This window comes from Rhagoletis pomonella, unplaced genomic scaffold, assembly GCF_013731165.1.
Source record: "Rhagoletis pomonella isolate Grant_MI unplaced genomic scaffold, Rhpom_1.0 Rhpom_scaffold_00001, whole genome shotgun sequence".
Lineage (NCBI taxonomy): Eukaryota > Metazoa > Arthropoda > Insecta > Diptera > Tephritidae > Rhagoletis > Rhagoletis pomonella.
The window spans coordinates 36,388,668-36,399,420 of record NW_023458555.1 but is presented as its reverse complement, the minus strand read 5'-3'; the positions used below and the strand labels follow the sequence as shown (position 1 = coordinate 36,399,420).

General features: G+C 32.2%; 1 protein-coding gene across 5 annotated transcripts in view; it reads right to left on the bottom strand.

Annotated features, from left to right (window-relative positions):
- Window positions 1-10,753, bottom strand: part of LOC118743586 (maternal protein pumilio-like) — a 549,911-nt gene that overhangs the window by 28,866 nt on the left and 510,292 nt on the right. The gene's annotated exons all lie outside the window — the stretch shown is intronic.

The window sequence follows — 10,753 nt, the reverse complement described above, 5'->3', positions numbered from 1 at the left end:
AATTAATTCTTAGATTGTAGTGTTTTGAAGAGAACACATTTTTTTTTTTAATTTCATTTAATAGTAAAATATTTTTATTCATTTGTGCGTTATTTTCCTGATTTTGTTTTGTTTTTAATTATATTTAATTTTTAAAAAACTTGTTACTAAGACCTCCTCGCTGCAGATCTTTCAAGTACATAGTCTTTCGAAAGACAACAAAGAGCTTTTAAGACAATTTTGCCAGAATTGCCTTGTAGACTACCGAGCACACGAAGGTTAAGCATGCTAAACTATCTATGTATGTATGTCCATATGTATATGTACGTACCAAAATATTTGTTATTGCTCTTATTTTCTTTTTGTTCTGTTCTAAAATATACTCATTTGCCGTGTATTATCGCCTGTGTAAGCTAACACATCTGCATTTACATTTCAAAGTGAATTTATTATGCTTACACTTTTATTGTTGTGGTTGTTGTTATTTTTGTAACAAACAGCAATTACAATCGTTAATATGCTACGTCAAACACGTGTTTCCAACATCGTTCATTGTCAAGCAGCTGGAGCTGCAGCAGCCAGCAGCATACGGATAGCAGTCACAGAGAGCATCGCATAGCAGATAGAAAATCGATGCAAAATATTCAAATGTTACGTATACGCCAAGTGCGACTCACTCATTCCCCAAGCGACTGCTTGCAGCAGATGCGTGCGTTGTATAGGCAGACGACTCTAGCAACAATCGCTTGATTTAAATAATAGCTGTGCATGTTGCACGCACATAACCACTGGGCGCATTGCAGCGATAATAACAACAACTTCGCTACAAAAGGGCTACATTTGACACAATCGTAAATGCACAAAAGCCCATAATTGATGAGACGTTTGTTTTTGTTAAATGTCCTTGTACCGCTACCGCCACATCTCTTGGCTTATAGCATTTTGTGCAAAGCGTTAATTTACGGCGACTATTAGCAGATTGTTTCTTATGCAAATGCTATACAAGTTCAATTTATGTATGTACATATGTAGCTATGTATGTATGTATAACACATTGATTGATCTTATTGTGATTGTTGAGCGAGATATTACTCTCTTTATAGCCAAGACAGAGCATTTCGCTTAAAGTAAAGACAAAAAGCTCACTTTAAGTATTTTTTAGAAATTGATTTCGGAATTAAGATTAGTTTTCATAAATAGTTTAACAATAAATATTGGATCATTTGAAGTGTCGGCGAATTTTTTGGTAAATTTTAGAATTTTTTTTTTTATTAAAAATTAATTTTAATCAAATGCATATTTGCCATTATTATCTATGACTTTTTGCCCTGATCTGGCTTTTACTCACAACATTCTCACCGCACACTTCATAAATTTGTCGGCATGTTTTTGCAGAGTCTTCACCTTTTTTATAGTAAAAACGGCATCATAGAACTAAATATATTCACTCTAAGTATAGCCTGAATGTCACCTTTCAAACGCACGTCTGTTTAGTGCAATTGGATTATTGTTATCAGATGTATGGGCATCAACACAACTTAGTGACAAAATTCCGCATAGACTTTTCATTAAGCCCCATATTTATAATTCAAGTTTTATAAAGGGGAGCTTCCCAAAGATCTTCTCTACCACAAATATTCGCTTTTGAAGCAGAATAATTGAAATCGGCTCAGTATTTCGGAAGTTTTTCGATCAGAAAAATTTGCCATCTAATTTTATGTATGTATGTATGTATTTTTATAAAACAACTTAAGTGACTTTAGAAGGTTTGACTTTGCATTAAAATACAATAAGTTTCCATAAGTAACCCTTCAAAAATTATTTGGGAATCCAATGAGATATTTCTTTAAAAGAGAGCGACCGAATCGAGAAAAGTTGTTTTATCAAAATGCCACTGATATCTAACAGTATAGTATGACTAAGGTGACCATCCGTCCCGTATTGTACGGGACAAACCTCTTTTTTCGCCAATTATCCTGGTAATTTATTTATTTTATACGGGTCGCCAAATGTTCTGTACTCCTTTTAATGTCCTGTATTCGGTGTTCGGAATTTCGACGCCTTAATAGCTCATAAAATTGGCATGCCAATGAACCAGTTTTTAGTATTTGATCATAATTTTCTTCATAAACATTTCTTTTATTTTCTACACTGGATGCTTGTGATTCGAATCAAGGATCATAAACAGTGACCAATATATAAATTGAGACGCCACATATAAGCAAGGTTTGGCTAGTTTTCTTTTGTTTATTTTATGTTTATTATTTCTTATGAAAGTAAAGTTGATTTCCTAAAAAAACCGTATAAACTAAATTTTCATACTTTGTGCAAAAACTATGAAAATTCTGCTAACTTTCACCAAAATTTCGAGCTTTTAATCCGAATCTTTAGACAGATTTTGATATGCAGTTTTCTAGCTCATTAAAAGTGAGTATAATAAAGTGCAAATGCAAGGAGCTGCTAATTTGCTTCCATATAAAAGAATTGTCGAACATACTTTGTATGAAAAAAATGCGCAACACCGTAAAAAAAAAGAAATGCCAAAAATCATCCGTAAGTCCTAATTATTTCAAACTTGCATTTTATTATACTCAAATCTAACAAATTTTTCGAGTTAAATTTCCAGAGCCTAAAGTACGAAGTTATAAAATAATATCCTACAAAGTCTTGAAATTAGTACTGAATATGCATGTATGCTCTGCTTTCACTAGGGATCTAATGCATCTACGATCATTGAAGATGGTTTTAAAATCTTTTAGCTTTTGTGGAAAAATGAGAAAAATTATTTTTTGTTCCGTATTCGACCGCCATAAATATGGTCACCGTAAATAAACCTAGAGGTAGGATTAGCCCAACCAAGTTATTCGTTATTGACTTTAACGCTTGAATTCAACCATTAAATTGAATTCTAAATTACTTCTATTCCAATTAATTTATTATATTGCATTTACTTATTAAAATTCTTATACATGTTTGTAACTTACAGCGTGAAAAATGTTTCGCAATATTTGCCAAACGAAGTGCCACAAAAACAAATAATTATAAAGGTGATTTGTGAAGGTTGCCCTCAATGCATAAATGCAAACCAAAGTGAATGGCAACCAATTTATGTAGTTATAAATAGCTCTACATATTGAGTATATACATATAGTATAATATTTGTTTATTTTGCAAGCGCTTTGGGTTTGGGCACAATTGGTGAAATCGTTGTGATGAACAGCGACGCTTCAATGCATTGAAAAATAATACTATACATAGTACATACCATGTGTGTATGTATGTAAGTATGTTTGTACATACATTTATACACTCAAAAGTGAAAATAAACCTACATGCTTACTATATGTATTATTTTTATTATTAAATGCCTGGCTTTATTTATACAAATATCCTGAATTTTCGAACGTCAACAAAATTAAGGTTTTAGAGAGCATACTCAAACAAAGAAGTCTTAGTTCATCGATGCCCTATTAATCAACGGCCTTAAACGTATGTGCGGCCTTAAACTCTCAACTACATACATACATACATACATATATATGTATCTATGTAAATAAATACGCCTCACCTCAGCACGGTCAGTGCGTGCGTGCCTGCCTCTGTGTTTGGCTGGTGGCAGGTCAGGCCACCAATCCAATTTGATGCCAAATATTGGCAGATTGATTTATTCCACATGGATATCAAATGCATAACAATTTTTCCAAGCATAGGGCTTTTCATCATATTCAGATTGAAAATATGCCGTTTTTTCTGTAGTAGCGTTAATTATTTATGAAAATAAATATATGTATGCTTGTTAATACTTTTTTTTTAACGATATGAATATGTAAACAATAACTGAGTGTAGGTATCGCATAGCATGGCAGTAATTAAAAGCGTAAAATTTGCAAAACTCTTATATATACATACACATTTTCATATACATACATTTATGAAGTTTCGTATTTTGCATAGCAATGCTTCTGTGCACATATAAAAAAGTATTATGATTTTTCAGTATTTTTCGTTCTTCTGTGTGTGCGATTTTAAATTATTAGCAAAGAAATATAAAGAAATTTGCTTAAATGACTGTAAGAAATGTACGTTTCTATATCTTTGTCTGTAGCCGAGTTTGCAGAGGTGCTTGTTGTTATTGGTTGGACTCCAAAAGGTCCCAAGATGTTAAAATGTTAACACAAATTTTCGTTTTGTATTACCAAGCTATGAAAGAGCATCTGCGAAGTGCAGAATGGAAGCGTATTTGAATGAAAAACCGGCCAAACACATATCTGTGCAAAGTAAACAAGCCCCCCGCTGCATTCCGTTTTCGACAGTTCCGAACTAGTTCTAAATTCGACAGATAAGACCTAGTTCATTCTAAAGGGCCTTCTGAATAAAAACTAGGCAATTACTTTTCCTTAAAATTTCAGTAAAAGGTCTGAAATTTTAAGAAACAACAATTGATTATTTTTATTCATAAGGCTCGGAGTTCCGAACCGGAAAAGTGAAATAAAATAGTTTTTTATAAGTACCACATTTCGCGGATTTCGGATTGGTAGTTACTATCGGACTGTTTCGTTTTTGCCGATAAATATCTAGTTCGGAACTGGAAATTTGATTCACTAGTTCGAGGTTTCCCTGCAGGGACATGATGTACTATGTACTTTAATCATGCCAGCCAGTCAGCGAAGTCCTAAAGCTGCGCTGACCGTATTAGGGAGGCCCCGAAATAACTCTTTTCAAAACCATAAAACCTAACAATTAAAAAATTAAAAAAAAGTTGGCTAAAATTGAATCAGATTACAAACATGTTTGTTTTTAAAACAATAAAATCTTAAATTGAAAAGAAAATTAAATTAAAAAATTATAGTTTAAAAAACTAAAACCCCGCTATTATAATTTCCATTCGTACTGTCATCAGGTATGTAACTTGAGAATAGAAATCGCTGCATTTTTAGGCGCATCAATATTACATAGTTACATCCCGAGCTAATAAAAGGGAGGTAAAAAGACCGCGTATCAAGAAAATGCAAAATATCGTATGTGAGGTTGCCCAAACTTCATATGTAGGAGAGAGTGAAACTTGTATAATTTCTATACGGTTCTCTCTTTCATCCCTCTTTATCTCTTCTTCTTAAACTAAGGATCGATATTTTAGTATAAATGGATATGGCGTTGATGCCAGGAGCTTCCGATGAGCAAATATCTTTTTTGGCACAAATGTCAGTTACGGGGTTTTGCAGAACCACGATACCCGGTTTTGTACTTTAAACGACGATATGTACTATATATGTATTAAGAAAAAATAAAAAATATAATAAAAAAATAATATTAAAAAATAAAATTAAAAAAATAAAATTAAATGAAACAAAAAAAAATTTTACTTTTTAAAACAATAAACTATAAAACTTGAATAAAAAAAGAAACAATAAAATCTAAAAATTAAGCGAAAAATAAACTAAAAAAAATAAATAAAGCTCAGCTGCCTGAGGACTTGGCCTCGGATCTCTCGAATGGCACGCCAATGCTTTGCCCTCTTGGCCATAAGATATGACTTATGGAGCAGATTTTTACAAAGAAATCGCTGGTTGGGTATATTTTCGAGTGAATATTTTTTAATTTAAATTTTTGCTTCTTTTCAATTAACGGCTTCACATGCATTTATGTATATACAAACAAACCGACATTAAAATGAGGCACTTTTCATGCATCAATATGCAAACATATATACATATGTATGTATATAAGCCCATACTTACATATGTACATATATCTGTGTAGGCCGCAGAAACGTGATACATTAGCAGTTATGCATGCATATCCATACATACATATATACCGACAGCCACGATTTTCCTCTGTTGAGCTTATTGTTTTCATTATTATTGCATAGCCATCGTGGCTCTTCTTATTTTGCACGCGTGCGGGCGTGCAGATGCGCACGTGCAAATACATACATATGTACGCACATATATTATATGTAGCACTCGTAGGTGTGAATGTGGCAGCATATCGTTAATGCGGCACTGCAACAGCCATTCTACATACATATAACTCGCCGATTGTGTAAGCGATCCTTTTATGAATTTTGCATGAATTTTTTGATTACATCACAAATATGTGGCAACGCTTACACACATATTTATACATATGTATGTACATAGGTATATACGTAATTAACTATTTATGTGCTTGTGTGAATGCATCGCTCCGGTGTTGACTAAGTGGCGAAAAGTTGCTGACTGCAACAACAATAATCAATAGCAATGATTGACTCTTTGTATTTTTTCGATGCACGCTGAGTTGTGCAATGAGTGTGTCTGTAGTTATGACGGAACTTTTACTAACTACCTCATTATAGCGTTATTGATTAACGAGCTCAGCTTGTTTTTGGGCTTCACGAAATGCACTTAAATGCGGCAAAAGTCAGATAAAAGGTGCCCTCGATAAGTCCTTCGATCAGTTTGAGGGTAGTGGCCCCAAGAGCGGATTTAAAAACTATACATATGCATAGGGTGTACTACACCACCCGGACATCCCCTCTAAAATGGAGCAAAATGATTTTTATTGAAAAAAAAAAAAAACGCAAAAATACAAGCTACGAAATCATACATGTATTTACTAGATTCGAATTTTGAGGACAAAAATACGTAAATTTTGTTAGAAACTATTTTTATCGGAGATGCCTTTTCAACCTATAAATGACCTTCGAACATTAAATCATTTCAGAATCCTATTTACAGAACTTATTGGCTAACACTCAAACTCATGCGGCTATCCTTTATGGACTGTGTAAAGTTCCTTTGAAGCTGCCATAATTATTGCTAAAGTATTCACTAACAGCAGTGGCAGCAACAACGTTGCCAGTTGATGTACACATGTGACGATGCTTACTTGCATACATATGTACTTTAAGGTGCGTCACTCTCCATACAAAAAAAAAAAAACGACACTGTTTTGTAATCGGAAAAACACAATTTATTATATGTATGTATTTAAAGACCTCCACCAAAATATTTCGGAAAAATACTAAGATTTACGTGAGCTGCTTGCCATTTGAAAATACCTTGCAAAATCGAGCTTTTTATAGGTCTTGTTTGTTTTTATAAATATGTATTCTAAAAAATTACCGCAGATGATGGAAGAGTTCAAGCTTAAAAGGTCTGTATAAAAATGTTTATAAATTTTATCAACGGAAACAAAATATTGAGATTTTTGAAGATATTTTCAAATCGGTCTAGCTCACGTAAGTCTTAATTTTTTCCGAAATATTTTTGGGCAAGTCTTAAAATAATTTTTTTTTCCTGATGCACCCTAATGTAAACATGTTTATTAAGTGAGTAAACGTAAATACGTGTGTATAAAAATGAATGCAACTATTGAAATTACTGCACATCTTTTCAGTTTTCGCCAGCAGGCAGAATGCACCCAACAAAATAAAAGATATACAAAGAAAAAAGTTAAAGGCGATTGCATATTTCAATCAATAATCTCGTTTGGAATTTCTGTTGGAAAGCGCATTAAAATGCCGTAATTAATTAATTACTTTTTGCCAATTTTGTTGCCTGAATTTCGCTCCTTTTGCAATTATCGCATATTCTTGCATTGTTAATTGCATGTGATGCATGCAGAGTAGATCAATGGCGGACGATTGAACACGGCAAGTGGCTGGTGGTTTGATTTTGCTTTTGGGTTTCATTTGCATATATGTACATACTTATACATACAAATAAATATGCATATACGAATATCTTTGTATTGTATGGCTTTACTCGAGTGAATGTTGCAGCGGTCGTCAGATTGAATGAATGAATAACTAACAAATTAATATATATTGAAGAAAGGAAATGCCTAGGTTAATGAACAGGTTAGTGTAATTGGCTTGTTACTGAACTTCTTAGTTTGCGATTGAGCAACTTATGATAACGATTTTGTAAGAAAAAAGGAGGTGGAGAGCTTTAAAACTAAAAAAAATTTAATTATCACTTTTTTAAAACTTTAACTTTAAAGTTAATGCGTTTCAATATATCGCAGGCTTCTTCTATTTAATAGCATCTATCTGATTACAATGTCTCTCTTGAAAATTTAAGGAGACAAGTAATATTTTGGTTGAGTAGGCAATTCAATTCTCTCGACTACTACTACTACTACTACTACTACTACGATGATACAACTAGTGTGCCACCAAATGAAAAAAATTTAATTTAATTGAAAAAAAATTAAAAAATTTAATTTAATTGAAAAAAATTTAATTATTAATTTATGATATAACGACGATTTGCGAAACAAGAACTCCAGTTTTACAATTTTTATTGGCACACACGAAATTCACTCTGAAATTGTTATGTACATGAAGATATTAATATAAATATATTCGTGAGATTTGCTTATACATTTCAAAAATCGCCATCTACGGTCTGATATATATATTATACATAATTTTTTATGTACACGCAAATATTTAGCGATAGGTAAACTCCGTATTTATATAGTCCGATTTGCGTCATATTTGGAGAGCTTATTTAATAACTATTTCTTTTACTATTAATTTTTTTTTATAGTTTTTCCCTCTGTTTAAGTTTGAATTTTTTCATAACAAAAAAATCTGGAATGATTAATAAACTACTATGCCTATCGAAAAGTAATTTATATTTTATTCCGAAATCTTAACAAAAAAATCAATAAAATAATAAAAAAAAATCACCTACATACATACGTTGCACGACCAAAATTAGTGAAGTGTAAAATTTAGCATTATGCATGTAAAAATGTAAAAAAGTTTAAGCTGTGAAGGGAAAATTTATTTAAAACAAATACATAATTGATTTAATTGCATCCATTGGCTTTACATTACAATACAGGCAGTGGTGTTATTGATAATTTTCAGCAGTGCATATGTATGCACACATACATATGTGTGTGTGTGTAAAGTGCAACGAGGCAAATATATTTCAAAAAACATTTGCATTAAATGCAAACAAATTTTAAACTTATTAAAATCGCATTTTCATTGTAACATTTACATAAGTATTTTTAATTAAAAATTATAATTTCATTGGAATCGTGGTGAATTTAATTCTGAATATCGCATGCGATTTATTGTTGTTGCACTCTGTAACAGTGTTGCGCTAATACAAACAAGTGTATGCATGTAAGTATGTATACAAATACATACCCTGCAGAAAAAAATTATCAATTGATAAAAAATTACCCACTTGTAGGTAGCTTTTTTGCGGGATTTTTATAAAATAAATAACTTGTAGTTAGCTACGAAAAGCTAACTTGAAGCAGGAGTAATGCAGGAGATTGTTTTTTTTTAACTCGTTTCTATTTAAATATCCTGCACTTTGCAAATATTTTTTCGTATCGAGGACAAATAAAAGAAAGATCGAAATTGCATATTATCATTTTGAAGTTATATCCGACGGAGTTCGAATGTGGGACCATTCCTACATTCCTAATCAACTTAAAGTCAGCTTGTAGTTAGATACATTTCCTGCAGGGTAAGTATGGATGCAAACTCGTATTGCAAAATACTCGCAACAGCACCACTTAATTCAATAGCAGCCATTACTTACGCAAAGTGTAGTGCAATTTTAGCAAATAGTTTTTTATTGCATTAAAATAGTACATTTTCATTTTCATTTTCGTTCTCTTAGCTTAACGTCGGCGCAGCTGTTTTAGCACCACTTTAATTGCAGCTATTGCTATTGTTGCTTGGCTGTGGCTGTCAATTAAGCTCATCGCTTTTATGGTTATACAGCCACAATTTTAAGTACCTAGCTTTGGCGGCGTTTGGTGCAGCATACATACATATGTATGTATGTATATACTCTTATACTACACTATGCACACATAAATACATAATTACTCTACGCACTTGTACAAATATCCGCTTTTCCCGCAATGCAAATCCGAATTAATTAATTTTGTGCTATTTCGTAATTCAATAAGCTTTTGGTAAAGTTTATTTTTGCGTAAGCCTGTTTGTGTGCGAATGTAATTCGTCCTGCTTATTCAAAGCGCATGCGCCCCATGCCTACTATGTATGTATGTAAACTAGGGTGGTCCAAAAATGCATGTGAAAAGTAAAGTCGGAATGTTTGTGCTATCACCCCCTAGGATTGTTTTGAAAAAAAATATACCCCATTTTATTTTGAAGTCGAAAAGTATATAGAGGTAGCTCAAAGCGCTCCAAGTTTTCCATGTATTTTATACGGGAAAAACACAAATTTTCTTAGAAATGGTATTGAATTTTTTAAAAACATTATTTTGCGATCGGAAAACTCGGTTCCTATTCAGGTGATTCCCAATAATAATAACAAATTATTTATTTAACCATTTTTTTCAGGGTAAATATATTTTATAGGTCCACCAAAGCCCCCAGAAAGTGCCAGAAAAGGCAATGGGGGATAAAAAAAAATCCTTTAGTATTAAAAATTTGTTAAATAAACAATTGGGTATTGTCACTGGTAGTCTCCTGAAGAGAATCAAAGTTTTTAAATCGAAAAATATTGATTGTCAAGAATTCTATGGCATTTCTATGAAACGTGGTTTTTCTCCATATAAAATACATGGAAAACTTTGAGCGCTTTGAGGGACCTCTAAATGTTTTTTTTTGATTTAAAATAAAAATTTAGGTATATATTTTTTTAATATACAACAATCAGTCCAGGGGGTGGGGGCATTAAAATTTCGACTTTACTTCGTTTGGACCACTCTAATGTACCCACATATACATATGTACATATATGTAAAAGTATTTCCGTGGTAAGTGAAAATGTGGAAGCGAAAA